Here is a 16054-nt window from a genome sequence, read left to right as displayed (position 1 = left end):
CTTTCCCAACAAACTGAAAACTGACCCTGAACCCTACAAATACCCCTACACCCACAAACTGAAAACTGACCCTGAACCCTACAAATACTCCTTTCCCAACAAACTGAAAACTGACCCAGAACCCTACAAATACCCCTTTACCCACAAACTGAAAACTAACCCTGAACACTACAAATACCCCTTTACCCACAAACTGAAAACTGACCCTGAACCCTACAAATAGCCCTTCACCCACAAACTGAAAACTGACCCTGAACCCTACAAATACTCCTTTTCCCACAAACTGAAAACTGACCCTGAACTCTACAAATAGCCCTTTACACAAGAACAGAAAACTGACCCTCAACCTCAAAAATACCCATTTACCCACAAACTTAAAAATTTCCCAAATCCCACTAAATACACCTTCACTCACGACTACCAAAATTACCCTGAACCCTAAACAATTAACCTATAACAAAAACTATGAAACTAAGCCAGAACACTATAAATAATAATGAACACAACATTAAACATAAATATATAAAAAAACAAATATTTTTCAAAAAACTATTATAAAATATATTATCACATTACCTATAATAATAATTTAGATTAATCAATATTGTTTAATTCCAATTAATTAATTAACATCAACATTAATTAACACATTACATTTAAATGTATACAATTAATGTAATTAAGTCATTATTATAAATTAATTACCAATTAATTTATTTAAATGATATGCAATATATTAATGACATCATTAACTAATTATAATTAATGTTAGCAATTAATAAATGTAAATAATATACTAATTCTTAATACAATAAATCACTAATTATTATTAATTAATAACCAATGTATCAATGAAAATCATATACAAAATATTTTTTAAAATATTAATTAATAATAATCAATTAATCAATTAATCAATTAAATTATATGCTAATTGATCAATTAAACAATTAACTAATTAATATTAATTAATTACCAATTACAATCTAATTAAACAATTACCACACATATATTAACTAATTAATTATTATTAAATTACTTCCCACCCTATTCCCCTATAAACCCACAACCCGCTCCTAAACAATACAATAAATCACTAATTATTATTAATTAATAACCAATGTATCAATGAAAATCATATACAATTTTTTTTTAAAAATATTAATTATTAATAATCAATTAATCAATTAAATTATATGCTAATTAATCAATTAAACAATTAACTAATTAATATTAATTAATTACCAATTACAATCTAATTAAAACTATTACCACACATATATTAACTAATTAATTATTATTAAATTACTTCCCACCCTATTCCCCTATAAACCCACAACCCGCTCCTAAACATTTGGTACTATTTATTTATATATTATATATATAATATTTTATAAAATCAATATTTTCTAACATTTTCTCGATATTTTTTACTTTCACTATATTTCGATATTTTGTCTAGTCGATATTTTTTAGTCGATATTTTTGTATTCGATATTTTTGGGTCATTTTTGCAGTCGATATTTTTTTCAACGATATTCCTATAGTCGATATTTTGTTAATGTCGATATTTTTCCGTCGATATTTTGTCCATTCTATATTATGTAGTCGATATTATGTCCAGTTACCATGTGTGCCACATGTCACACATGCCTTTACTTCGGGTGCTAGAGGGTGTCAAAGTGACACCCCCTGCACCCTTGCAACATTCAGTATTTCCCATTGATTCCTAAGGGCTTCACAGCCCATAGGAATCAATAGGAAATACCGATTCGGTATTTACCGAATCGGTAAATACCGAATGTTACCGATTCGGTAATTCTAATTTAAAAATGACCTACATCTCCCTCCTTCATATTTACCGATACATAAATACCGAATCGGTAAAATTCGGTATTTATGAGTCGGTAAATTGAAGTTACCTACATCTAGCCCAAAATATCTAATGTGCCAGATCATTAGTAACAGGATAAACGTATACGTGGTGTGAGAGAAAAGTGTCAACCAGCCTAGTACAAATAATAGAGAAGTAAAGCATATTCCTTTCTTGAAACTAAAACAAACTGATTTGAAATAAGGACATGAAGTAATTCCTGTGCAACTAGAGCTGATGATTACAGGGAGATATTTTCATTTTCACATCCATCACAAAGTCGATGTTTCAGCCCCATAAAAATTAATGCGGGGACCTGGATCAGGACATACGATATGTCGAGGTCAAACATCTATCTAAAAATCATGAAAAATAGACATTTAGGAACAAATACAGCTTACAAACTCAAGAATTAAGAGCCATAGAGACAGTTGTGACAAAGGTACACTGACTGCACCTGATCTCACTCTAATGCACAGAAGGAATAATGTGGAAGGCTGGTAAGAGCCTTCCACAATATCCACTGTTCAAGCTCTGTAAGTATGAAGGAGGAGAGTGGCGCAAGAGTCCATGGTAGGGGCATGAAGAGAACATCATCCTCCCAGCGGAGGAGTTCACAAATTACTTAGAGGATCGCACCGAATAGTCGAGAAGTGGGCGATCCTCTGTGACCTAGGACTCTGTGATCTCCGCGTGCATTAAGAATTCTTATCCAAGAGGGAGAAATCCCAGGAGACTCAAAAGGTGACTACAAGCCCTAGTAAGGAAAGACTGGCTGGACTTGCAAACAAATCAGTGTCTTTCAGAAGGTGGAAAAGCTAGGTTGTACCAGGGAAGGTTCTCAGTGGAACACCAGCCCCCCGCTGTGCATGCTGTAGAGCCCACAATCCAATGGTTTTCAATCTCTGATTCATTAGCCCCAACTCTGCTGCCGCCACAAGCATGTTTATGGAAATACCCCAAAGGTGGATGTCCTCATTTGAGGGCCCCGTTACAAATGCACGTCTTATCCCATCCTGGATTTTGAGGGTTCCATAGGGCTCTAGGGTTGCAGTCTTTCTGGGTGAATTTATTGTAAAGGCAGTCAAGCCTCCTCTTTTGGTTTGCCTTCTCTTTGGCCAACCAGTTACGGGGTCCTAAATCCCATGGGCACAGGTCCTCCTTCGGCCGCCCTTGGCGCAGGGCCTGATTCCTCGTCCAGTTTATCACTCTTCGATGGTGACTCTGATGTTGTCACAGTTCCTTGATGGGTTGTGGCAAAGAAGGCACTGCTTGCCTTTCTTCCTCGTTGTAGGTTTCTTGATTACTTTCTGGCTATGTCACGGCCCTTGAAGAAAGACCTTCATCTGGTCCACACAAGATCACGTCCTCGCAGGTTTGCTTTCCATGCTTCATTGCTGGAACAATTCCTGAGAATCTGAAATCCGCACAAACTGAAAAACTAATGTCTCTGGGATTTTTCTCATTAGGAATATCCTTCCTGGAGTGAGCCAGGAGTTGGAGAAGTCCTGTTCTGTCATCTTTCCCCCCTCTTTGTTCACCTCTTCTTATACACACAGATTGTGAGCAGGCCTCTGGACCCTGTATGGATCTACTCTTCTCTCTTACACTGTGTGTACGGGGCGCGTGCGTCTGCCATCAAAACTGTGGAAAAACAAACATGGTGCTCATAGTGAAAAGCAATGTTGCAAATGTGTAAGTCAATACTATCTAAATACCAGGTGGAACATATTCTCCAAGTCCTCATTATCAGTGTGCACAACCCTCTGTGTACTTTCCGGTACCCTGTCTGGTTTTATGCCTACTCTGGGTCCTAGAAAGCTTTCTGTCACAGAAGCAGCTAATTTACACACTCTCTGCACCTGGCACAACGCTGCACATATCAACTGTGCAAACATCCTCATCAGAGTGGTATGCACCAGCACACTCGTGTCTCAGGGTACGGTACCTGAGCAGTATAACCGAAATATTGCCTAATCGAAATATGTTGGCCTAAATATTGTTTACAAAAACATCGCCTGTTGGAGGTAATAAAAGAAAATCTACACCCACTGGGTGGTTAACATTTTTTGCAAACAATATTTAGGACTCATTATTTTTGTCAGACAATATTTTTAGATAAAACCCATCTCAGTCATGTAGCCCTGATTTCCATAGATTTTCTCTTGATAACCCTTGTGAGCAGCCTATCTGAGTTTTGTGTTCAACTGTATGTTACGTGTATTTGTAAAGCACGCTATCACCCGCAAGGGTATCCTGGTGTTTGACTAGTCTATGTGCACCTAGCCCTGCCTATGGTAGGTTGGTTAATTGAAAAACCAGGTCTTCAGCTTCCTGAGGAATTCAAGGAGAGGAGGAGGCTCTGAGGAGGAGTGAGGATCCGTTCCACACTTTAAAAGCAATGTAAGAGAATGCCCACCCCCCTGATCTGGTTCAGTTTGTGTGGGATGTGTGCAATTAGGGAGTTCTATGGAAGGGAGGTGTCTGGGTGGTTCGTGGAAGGTGATGAGACTGTTCAGGTAAGTGGCGCCTAAGTTGTGTAGTGTTTTGAATGTGTGTGTGAGGAGTTGAATGGAGTGTGTTTGTTTATCTAGAGCCAGTGGAGCTCCCTGATGTGTGGGGTTAGGTGAGTTCTGTGTGAAAGGTTGAGGATGAGTCGGGATACCGAGTTCTAGATGATGTGTAGTCTTCTTTTGAGTTGCTTTGTGATCCTGTCGTAGAGGGTGTTCCCGTAGTCCAATTTAATGGTGATAAGTGCGCGAGTAACCGTTTTATAGTGTTGCTTGGGAGCCATTTGAAGATCGATCTCAGCATCTTAAGGGTCTGAAAACAGAATGCAGTGATGGCGTTGACTTGTGCAGTCATGTCCAGTTTGCCGTCGAAGATTATTCTAAAGTTCCTGTCATGGGAGATGGGTGCGAGTCAGAGTTTGGCTGGCCAACCGGTTGGAATACCATGGTGAGGTGTTCTTGCCGAAGGTCACTACTTCTCTCTTGAGCTTGAGAGAGTTGGCTCTCATCTAGTTAGCAACTGCGGCCATGTAGGAGGGGAACTTGTTACTTGTGTTGGGGTCTTTTTCCGAGATCAAGAGTACGGGTCATGTGTCATTGGCTGTAGGAGAGGAAGTTTATGTTGTGTGTGCGAATGATGTTGGCCAGAGGGATCGTGCATGCGTTGAAGAGGGTGAAGCTGAGCGATGAACTTTAAGGCACTCTGCAGATGAGTTTATGGGCTTCCAAGGAGTAAGGTGTAAGGTTGGCTGCTTGTATGTTATCCTTTAAGAAGGAGCAAAACCAGTGGAGAGCAGGTCCATGGATTCCAACATTTTGCAGGCGTCTGATGAAGATGGGGTGTGAGGTTGTGTCAAAACCTGTCGAGTGGTCCAGGAGAATGTGGGCTGCTGTGTCTCCTCTGTCAAGGATCATGCGGATGTGGCGACTATGAATGATGCTTCTGTACTGTGGTTGGGCCTGAATCCAGACTGCATTGCTTCGAGGAGCATGTGGTTGCTGAGGTGGTCAGTGAGGTGTTGTTTAATTAGTTTCTCTAAGACCTTTGATGGGTATGGTACGAGGGAGATAGGTCTGTCGTCGGAAAGTGTGGCTGGGTCAGAGGACAGTTTTTTAAGAAGGGGCCTGGTGTTGGCACATTTCCAGGAGTCTGGGAATGAGGTAGTCAATGGAGGCGCTAAAGAACGATGTTAGCACTTCGCTGATTGGCGAGAGTACTTTGGTGAACACGTGATGGGGGTAAAAGTCAGATGAGGCCCCAGAGTGGATGATCTTCATGGAAGCAGCGATTTCGATGGTGGTGGCTGTTGGCCCAGAGGTCTGGTTTGTTCTGCGGCTGTGATGGGAAGTTGAGTTGTGATGGTAATCTGTCCAGTTGAGGGTCAAAGGTTCCCTATATAGAGGTGATTTTGTTAGAAAAAGAATTCAGAGAGCTTGTGCAAAGGTCTTGTGAGGGTAGTGATGTTGCTGGAGCCAGTAGGAGATGTGATTAAATCATTGATGATGCTGAAAAATTCCTTGCTGCTTTTAGTGCCAGCATTGATGCAAACTACAAGAGCTCTGCACTTGCTGTTCTGTATCTGTTGGTGGTAGCGTCTTAGGGCTGATTTGAAGATGTCTTTATCTATGGGGTCTTGACTTGTTCTCCATTTGCGTTCCAATTGCTTGCAGTGGCATTTTGTCAGCCTGAGCTCCTCTGTGTACGAGTTCGCCTGTGGTCAGGGTAGGGCATGTAAGTGCACGAGATAAACCAGCTGTTGAGGTTTTGGGGACTTTCGGCAAGGTACTGGTGTATGATAGAGGAGTGGACTCACATTTCTGGTCCAGAGTGAAAGTGTAATTAACTATCATCACTCTCATAAACATATTGAGTGCCTCCACCTGGATATTGGCGTCCCAAAAGTCCTCTATACAGAAGTTACTGTCCATAACAGAACATCACTTACTCAGCAAACAGAGGTCCATGCTCCGGTACTTTATATACACACTTTGCACATCTGTCATGGATGGACTTTAGAATACTGGGACACATTAACAGACCACTACTCTCTGGATAGCGAGGTAACAATGTAAATTCCTTTCATCACCTCTGCAAGACACCTCCTTGCAAACAGGTAGCACATCACCCATCAGTCTTCACTGGGACATGAAAGCAGGGCGAGACCCATTAGGGTAGACCTAAATCTTGGATTTGCCTAGAACTCCTTTCTGGATAGCAGGGGACGTTCTATTATGCACTGGGGGGGGCAATGTAATCAGCAGGTCCTAAACCTTTGACAGTGAATCAGATTCCTACCAGTATCCCCAAACTCGACCAAGGAGGTTAGTAGCCCTAACAGTGGTTCCTAGCAGAGTGTTGCCTTCTTGGTACCTACTGAGGAATCAGTGGGTCTGAGTTCCGGCAACTTTGCTGCATGCATGTTGAGGATGGGCTCACAGGCCATGAGGAACGTGTCCGATTGAGGCTATGGCCGAAAGCTTTTAGTTCCCGAAGGGTCTACTCCATTCTCCAGGAGAGGGCCCTGCTTCCATTAAGGGCCATCCGAAAGACAAATATCTGCCCGACCCCTATGCTAGGTTTGGAAAGCCGAAGCCCCACACGTTAGCTCGCCTGCAAGCTCATCTCTCTTCTTAGAAGCCCACCTTACTGGAAGCTTCCATCCGCTTCATACAGACTCTCAGCATGACGCCCCATCAGGAGCATATTGCGTAATTTATCACTGCCTCGGCTTTTTGTAATGTTGCCAATCCACAAATAGAATATCAAATTGCAATGGTTTCTTTCAGTATTTTTTCTTGATGAAGATTTAAACGACATGATGAAACTAAGACCTCGATCGCATCCATCATATATTTGCCGTCCAGTTCATAGCTCCAATTTGTCTTTCATGATTGCACATTGTTACAAAGTTATGATGATGTGGAGACCTCTGCCTAGTTGGCCGATTTTCCTGGTGCCTTCAAGCCCTGGGTCTTGCCCTCACGATGGGCTGATATTAGTTATATCAGGAGGAGTAAAACAAACTTAGTACATCCGCCGAAATATCAAGTCCAAACGCAAAGTAATGAGGCCAATGAAGAGAGAAAAGGGATTTTCTACTCCATCGTTTAAAAAAAAAAAACAACATAGTATAACGGAAAAGCCTGGTAGGTAGTTTTCCTCAACAAGCATTGGTAAAGCCAATATGTCTTGCCTATCAGAGCTACTGGCTTTGGAAATGTTTTGTAGCCATGCTGTACAGCAGTGCGGAAGCTCTGCAGTGTGTATAAATCTAATTTTAAAAACCACTATGATGCAGCCAAGGCTAATGCCCAATTATTTTTAAAGGGCATGAGCCCTAGATGCATCATAGTCTTTTCATCTCATTATTTTTAGCCATGCTACACAGCAGCCACACTGCTAAACAGCATGGCTACAAAGAATTTTCAAAGTGGGCAATGCCTATGCTGTACGCATGAACAAAAGTCAATGGTCTTGAAGGCAAGACCTAATGGCTTCACCAATGCTTGTTAGGTCTCAGCACATCGCCGTTGTGCTTCTGAGCAGATAAGTCAATCTGTCAATGCATGAAAGAGAAAAACCTATGAAATTTGGCTAAAAATCCTATCACATAAAGAAATCGCGCCCATGTCCATGTCTTAGTGAAAATACATTTGGAAGCAGATTACATCCGTTGTCACAATAAACATTAATTTAGGAGAAAAATGCTTCTTTGAAGAGCGTGTGACATAGTAAAACATAGCTACAAATGGCAAGAGGTTCAACAATGACAAGAATGAAAAAGAAATTAAAGTAGTACTTCTTACAGCGCGATCGGCGGAAGGACAGTAATCAAGCTGAAGCAGTCAGTACTTGTTCCATGCTTCAGCTGGAAGAAGAGGAAGTGAAGCGAGCACACGCTGTCCGATGTGAATGCCAAAAAATAAGAGTGATAATAAAATCAACTATACTTAAGTAATGAGCAGGCTGCAAGCCCCTTCTATACAATATCTCTCATACGCAAGACAGCTTGCAGAGCATGCGCTGTCGCAGACAAGATCTCAAAAGGGTGCAAACCCCTCACCTGTGCAAAGAAGGATACTTCAATCTTGGGGTCGCATCATGCAAGATACAAATACCGCAAATTAGTCTCACCTTAAGCTCTTTTTTTGTGTTTTGAGTACTTTTGGTACAAGATATTATGATTGCCTCCAGAGGTATCTTATTTTCTGTTATACTTGTGCGTTACACGAAATACCCCTCTGTTAATTAGGTATTTTCGTGATGCCACAAGACCAAAAACCTTTAGTGTACTGTTATTAGGACCCTTCCTACCTAATATATTCTGGTGAACATGTACTGGCCCAGTTTGATCACCTTAAGGGTCAAAGGCATTCTTCAGAACCTGTCTAAACCCCTGCCCTTTCCTTTCTCCCGAGTTCTTCTGTGTACAAAGCATATGAAACGGTAACGTAAATAAAGGGTAACTTTACTCAGGTTTCCACTCCTAGTCCTTTTACTAATGTTAAATGACATATAAGGGCGGGAATCCGACGGTGAGCAGCACAGTGGCCCCTCACTCGCAAGACCTATGCGATAAGGTTGCCACCTACTTCAGAGAAAAGATAGATGATATCTACAAATCGATGGGGGATAGCAAGACCGTAAGGGTTCCCAACCCGATGAGTAGGGACCCTTCCCGATTCAAGCCTGTCTCTTTCTCCAGCTTCACCATAGAGCAAGTAAGGGTGGCTTTGGCAGCCACGAAATCAGGCTCAGAGGTAGATTGTGCCCCTTCTTTTGTGATGGCAGAACTGTCCTCCGTTCTAGCCCCCTCGCTCACGGCAGTCTATAACTCCTCTTTGGGTACGGCTAGCTTCCCTCATAAGTGGAAAAATGCCTTGATTAGACCGCTTTTGAAAAAGACGTCAGCCGATCCTTTAGAGATAAAAAACTATAGGCCGATCTCTCTTCTGCCTTGCTGCGCGAAAGTTATGGAGAAGTTGATCAACCAACAACTGACGGGTTATTTGGAACAGAATCAACTTCTAGATCCTGCTCAATCGGGCTTTCAAGCAGGACATAGCATGGAGGCAGCCCTGATGGAAGTCACAGATAGCATTAGAATGTCCCTTGACAAGGGGATTCCCACCATGCTGGTGCTGTTAGATCTGTCGGCAGCCTTCGACACCATCTCGCATTCTACCTTGCTTGGCAGACTGCAGGAGATCGATGTCGAGGGCCAAGCACTGGCGTGGCTGGAAAGTTTTCTGGCAAACAGATCTCAACGGGTTGAACTGGAGCCATTTACGTCAGATCCCACCCTTCTGAATAAGTGAGTTCCCCAGGGCTCCATCCTAAGCCCCACTCTGTTCAACATATATGTGGCCCCATTGTCTGCTATCATAAGATCTTGTGGGTTTGAGACAATCTCATATGCAGACGACACTCAGGTGATCATTCCATTTGATCCAGATCCTTCGGTCACAAGAACCAAGTTTAAGATCTGTATGCTGAACATAGCGGCCTGGATGAGAGATAATTTTCTCCAGCTTAACTCAAACAAGACGGAGATCCTTGTGTTTGGGAAGGCGGAGGAACTCTGGTCTCCAGATTGGTGGCCTTCGGAACTGGGGATCTCGCCCTTCCCTACTAATCAGGCTAGGAATTTGGGAATCCTACTGGACTGTAAGCTATCCTCGGACGTTCAGGTAAAAGCATTGTCCAGCTCTTGCTTTGGGACCTTGAAAATGCTGAGGAAAGTCTTTCCTTGGATCCCTCTGCATGCAAGAAAGACCCTCATCCAGGCGTTGATTGTGAGCAGGTTGGACTACGGGAACGCTCTCTTGGTGGGCGCCAGGGAGGAACTCTTTTCTAGGCTCCAGATAATGCAGAATACCACGGCAAGATTGGCTTTGAACAAGCCCAGACCTACCACGTCCCGTCCTCTACTGCTATCTCTGCATTGGCTGCCCATTAGGTAGAGAGCAATCTTTAAGCTTCTTATCTTGGTGTTCAAAGCAAGGCAAGGCCTGGGCCCGGCATACCTAAGAAAGAAGGTGAGAGCATATATCCCGGGGTGTCAGCTGAGATCGAGTAATCAAAATCTCTTAGTCCCTTGTAAAATAAACAGGGCCAGAATGGGAGGTTGCGCCTTTTCATATCTTGCCCACTTCCATTGGAACAGGCTACCGGAAGGTTTGCGTGGCTGTTCGTCTTTAGGGCAATTCAAGATGAGCCTAAAAACTTGGCTGTTCTAGGGGCTCAGGCTGAGTGGGTGGTTGGTTCTCCTGCTGCTGGGCGCCGTGAGATCCCCTTGGGGATGATTCATCGCGCCATACAAATGTTAAATGAATAAATAAATACATTTATGGCAAGTTATTCAAATGAGGTATTACTCTTGGTGGGTTTTGCAATACATGCATCTACCAAAAGCCCTACTGTCATGCATCGAGACTGAATGTGGGACTTTAGCTTTTCCCTGCGCAGTCATAAAAACAAGCACTGTTACACTGTTAGAAATGGGGATCTCTGGCTGGCTAAGGCTTGCGCCAAAGCCAGGCATAGACCACCATTCTAGTCAGGGAAAGGGAGTTACACGTCAAAGATAACCCCTTCTCACCGCCATGGTAGCTTGGCACGAGCAGTCAGGCTTATACACGCACAGTAACAACATAATAGGCACACCACAAAAGGAACTCCACACAAGCTTATATATAAAAATAGCCTTTGTATTATTATAAACACCTTAGATGGTAATCACACAATATACACTGTGCCAACTGGCACGGGCAATATTTACAGGGAATTATTTACACATGACAGGGCCGCTTGGGCCGCTGTCAGAAGTAGCACTTGGTAAAGAATAATAAAAAGAACAACACATCATACTCTCATAACATGACCAGTAATCACTGGCACACACAACACTCAGCGTCAACCTGTAACCTAAATTCTAACAGGCACTTTATCACATAAGGCGAGAACCCTATTCTGCGCCAACTTCATAAATCTGAATGCCGTAGACCAATCTCCTAAACATACCTGGCATTAGAAAATAAACGTAATAACATAACCTGAAATAGGGAATAAATCAAACCTAGACCACAGTAGAGAATCACAATAAAATCTAAAGACAGTAGGTAAAATCTAACAAGCATTAAAAGCACATCTATAAGCATAAATCAGGGTGCATAACTCATACTATGAACATCACATTTCCTAGCACCTATATAACTCACACTAGGGCCTTACGCTCTATAAACCTAATAGTCCCCAGGGCCAACTGGCCATCTCTAAGGGGCTCAAATGCCCTCTGTCCAAAGTCAGGGCGTGTTGTCAATGCGGCGACAGTCACGGGGGCGCAATTGACGCAAACCTAAACGTGGCAGCTGCACACTACTTGCTGGGCAGCTGGGAGTCTGAAATGAAGGGCCGAAACGTAGCAGCTGGCACTAAGTGCTGCGCAGCTGTGCAGGTCAAGATGGGGGCAAAGGAGTGCATCTCACTCCTGGGACCAACACATGTCCCCTATAATGAAAAGAACCTAAACAGTGCAGCTGCCCACTAATTGCTGGGCAGCTGGAAAAGTTAACAAAAGGTATGGACTCTCAGTGGCCCTCAGGACAAAATGTGCAAAACAGGAGAGCCCTCTTGACTCTTAAATAAAATAAATAAACATGTGCCTCGGAGCACTCTGGTTCCTGAAATAATGAGGCACAATATAGGGAGCAAGAACTGGCCCCGAAAGCGTGGAGCACACTGGCGCGGTTAAAATGATTGGGCTAGTGTAGCAATGAAAAGTACACCAGTAGATCCTTTAAGTAGGTTCTTTATTAAAACCCCCAGCACAGAGGATAAGTCATACAGCTGTCGGGACACAGAGCTTCTCCCATAACAGCTCTCGTAAGAATCTACATACATATAAACAATTCTGGGACTTACTCAATGTTCCACACAATACAGAGATCTTAAAGTGATATACTTACATAAAGTGATATACTACACAATCCCCCTTCTTAAAAAAAAAAAAAATAAATAAATAAAACAACAACAAAAATAATATTAAGTACAGTCCAACAACTCCAAATCTTTAGGTTTCTTAACAATTCTTCCACTTGAAGTTTTGATGACAGATTCATTAGGCACAAAGTTAGATACATCCGATGACACTTGTAAACCTTCCTTAACCTGAGAACTATCCTCAGATATAGGATCATCCTCATGAATGTCAATACCAGAAGGTGAATTATTACAAGAGACATCACCATCCTGAGACTCATCCACCGTAATGTCCCAACACCAAGATGATGAATTTTTGCAAATCTCTTTATCTTTGTTACACTGAACATCACCCATGGGAAACAGGTGCAAGACGACTAAAATGCCATACCTCACTGTTTTCTAATAAGGTAGTATTATTCATAACCTTAACAACCATTCTGGGTTCACTGTACTTACTCTCACCTTTTGTGGTCTTCCTGGCACTCTTAACTCGAACCCATTGACCTTTGCACAAACTGGCCCTTTTTAGTTCCATGTTTGGAATCATAATAGATCTTAGTCTTTGTCTGTGAATCCATAATGCTCTTCCTAACCTTAGCTAAATCACAATTAGTCATGCCACTTTTATCCATCCAACCCGGATTGATCTTAGAATGTGGAATTCTACCTCTCATTAATGAAAAAGGACTTTGACTTGTTGAGCCATGAATGGTACTCCTATAAGCCCAAAGCAATTTCTTCAATTCAACATCCCATGACAAGTTACCCTTATTCGCCAACTGCAATACTTCCTTAATACTACGGTTGGCTCTCTCAACAATACCGTTCCCGCTAGGATGGTACAAAGCAGTAAACTTTTGTTTTATACCTGAAGCTAATAAATAGTTTTTCATCTCCATGGATTTAAATTGCACACCATTGTCTGATGATATATACTTAGGAAAACCTTCCCTTAAGAAAATCTCATCTAGAAAAGTAATGACGGTTTTTGTATTAATCACATTTACTACATTTATCTCTAACCATCTTGAAAATGTGTCAATTAAGACTAGGATGTACTTCTGAACTCCATCTTGCCAAGTGACAGGACCCATAAAATCAATAGCTACAACCTCCCAAGGAAATTTAGGACAATCAGGGGGAGCTAATGGTGGATTAAAAGTTTTAAAAGTTTTATCAGAGACTTCACACTGTACACATGATCTCACACACCTTTCAACCTCTACATCCATCTTAGGCCACCAATAAAGTTCTTTAATACGAAGTTTCGTGCGAATAATCCCTGAATGTCCTTCATGACAGAGATCAAGGATTTTTTTCTTAAATCCTTAGGTGGAATGATTCTGTTACCTCGTACAACTAACATATTGGACATACTAAGTTCATCTCGAACTTCCCAAAAACCTCTTAAATCATCATTGATGATTTTCTTGTCCATGCCATTCCAACCTTTGACGATCAATTGTTTCAAAACAAGTAAAACTTGGTAATTGTTTTCCGCTTCGAGCCATTCTTCTTACGTAAAACTACCTTGAGTTTTATCGAAAGAAATATATGCAATAGAAAAATCATTCCACTGATTCTTATCTAACTCAATTAGCAGCAATGACATATGGCTTAAAAAATCAGCCGTGAAATTTCTTGTGCCTGGCACGTATTGCACCTTATACATAAAGTCTTGCAGCCTCCTGGACAACCTTGCTATTCTAGCTGTAGCATTGGTAAGACCATCCGTTGTAAGTAACTTCGTTAAAGGTTTATGGTCACAGCGAACAATAAACTTCCTTCCCCACAAAAACTTCCTAAAATGCTCAAAAGCCCACACCACAGCAAGGGTCTCCCTTTCAACAACTAAATAACGTTCTTCTGTGGGAGAAAGGGACCGAGAAGCAACGCTATGATGACCTCTTTGTTGTTCTCATTGACCTGGGTAAGGACACTACCCAAACCCTTTCTACTGGCATCAGTTGTGACTATAGTATCAGCATTAGGATCAAAACCTTGCAAACTAGGAGCCTGTGAAATCGCCTTTTTAATTTCATCAAACGATTTCTGGCACAGCTCACACCAATTAAATTGTACCTTGTTCTTAAGTAGAGACCTCATAATATGGGTTTTTTCTGAAAATGTATCTACAAATTTTGCATAAAATTCCGCAAGTCCTAGAAATGATCTAAGATCATCTTTAGATTTAGGTGCAAGAGCATCTGTAATTGCACTCACCAAACTAGACTTTGGTCTTATACCAGATGAACTAACTTCATGCGCCAGGTAAGTAACACTCTTCTCCGCAAACTTACACTTGGAAGGTTCTGCTGTAACTCCCTTATTAAGCAAAATACCCATCACCTTCCTCAAACGCTCATCATGTATCTTCTTGTTTTGGCCCATAATAAGGATATCGTCCTGAAAAAATACGACGCCCTGCATATCACCAAATAACTCATGCATTAGCCTTTGAAAAACGGCTGCAGCGGACGCTAACCCAAACGGCATGCGGCAAAATTGAAAACACCCAAAAGGAGTGCAAAAGGAAGTGAGGTGTTTACTCAAAGAGTGCAAGGAAATTTGATGATACGCACAAGATAAATCTATAGTTGAAAACCATTTAGCCTCTTTGGTCAAGGTAAGCATCTCGTCAATCCTAGGGAGAGGAAAGCGATCAACAATTATATTATCATTCAAATACCTTAAATCTATGCACATACGGATTTTTCCATTTGAGCGTCTGGCGATAACGATTGGAGAAATCCAATCAGACGCCTCTACAGGCTCAATTATTCCAGCATCTAACAATTTATCAATCTCTCTCTTTACTTCATCACGCACGATGAGTGGAATGTGACGAACCTTATGTACCTTTGGAATAGCACTAGGTTTGAGTCTAATCTTGTGTGAAAAACCTTGGAGATTCGCAATACCTCCATTGAAAACTTCTGGAAATTCTTTTAAAACCCAATTCTTTGTGCTTTCAGATTCACACATAACTAACACCTGTTCTGGGCTATTAGGATTAAGAATTATATCAAGTGAGCGTTGATCCTTCCAACCCAAAACAGGTGGTCCATCCTTAGCCACATAAAGTTTACATACAGCTCTTCAACCTTTAAATTCAAACATCAAAGATCTAAATCCTAACATTTCAATTTTTTGTCCAGTAAAACTCGCAGGAATAACATCAGTAGGTTGAAGTTGTGGCCCAATCTCACTTGTAAACTTCTTATCCCAAGTTGATTTGGGTATAATAGTAAACAGAGATCCAGAATCCACTGCTACTTGTAGATCTATACCACCAAAGGAGACTATACACAAAGGTTTATTGCTATCGTCACCAGTAATATTTACAACTACATGTCTCACCTTGTTGCTTGTAGGGTCAAATTCTTCATCACGATAAACATCATCATTATCTGATAAGTCAGAGTCATCATTAGTTATACAAGTTACTCTTGTTTTCTTTTGAAATGTTCTTCTACACTGTTTAGTGAAATGACCAATTAAGCCACAAACCGCACACTTTGAAGACTTAGGGCATTTATCAAACCTGGCAGTATGTGATGTGCTACCACATCTGTAACAAGCGGAAAAAAAATTGAAACTAGGATTTTGGTGTGGTTTCCAATTTTGATAATTTAAAAAATGTTTGGACTGTCTCACATTAGAATTCTTGTCTCTCCTTGTGTCATT

This window comes from Lissotriton helveticus, chromosome 6 (assembly GCF_964261635.1).
Source record: "Lissotriton helveticus chromosome 6, aLisHel1.1, whole genome shotgun sequence".
NCBI lineage: Eukaryota > Metazoa > Chordata > Amphibia > Caudata > Salamandridae > Lissotriton > Lissotriton helveticus.
This window is presented reverse-complemented; position numbering follows the sequence as displayed.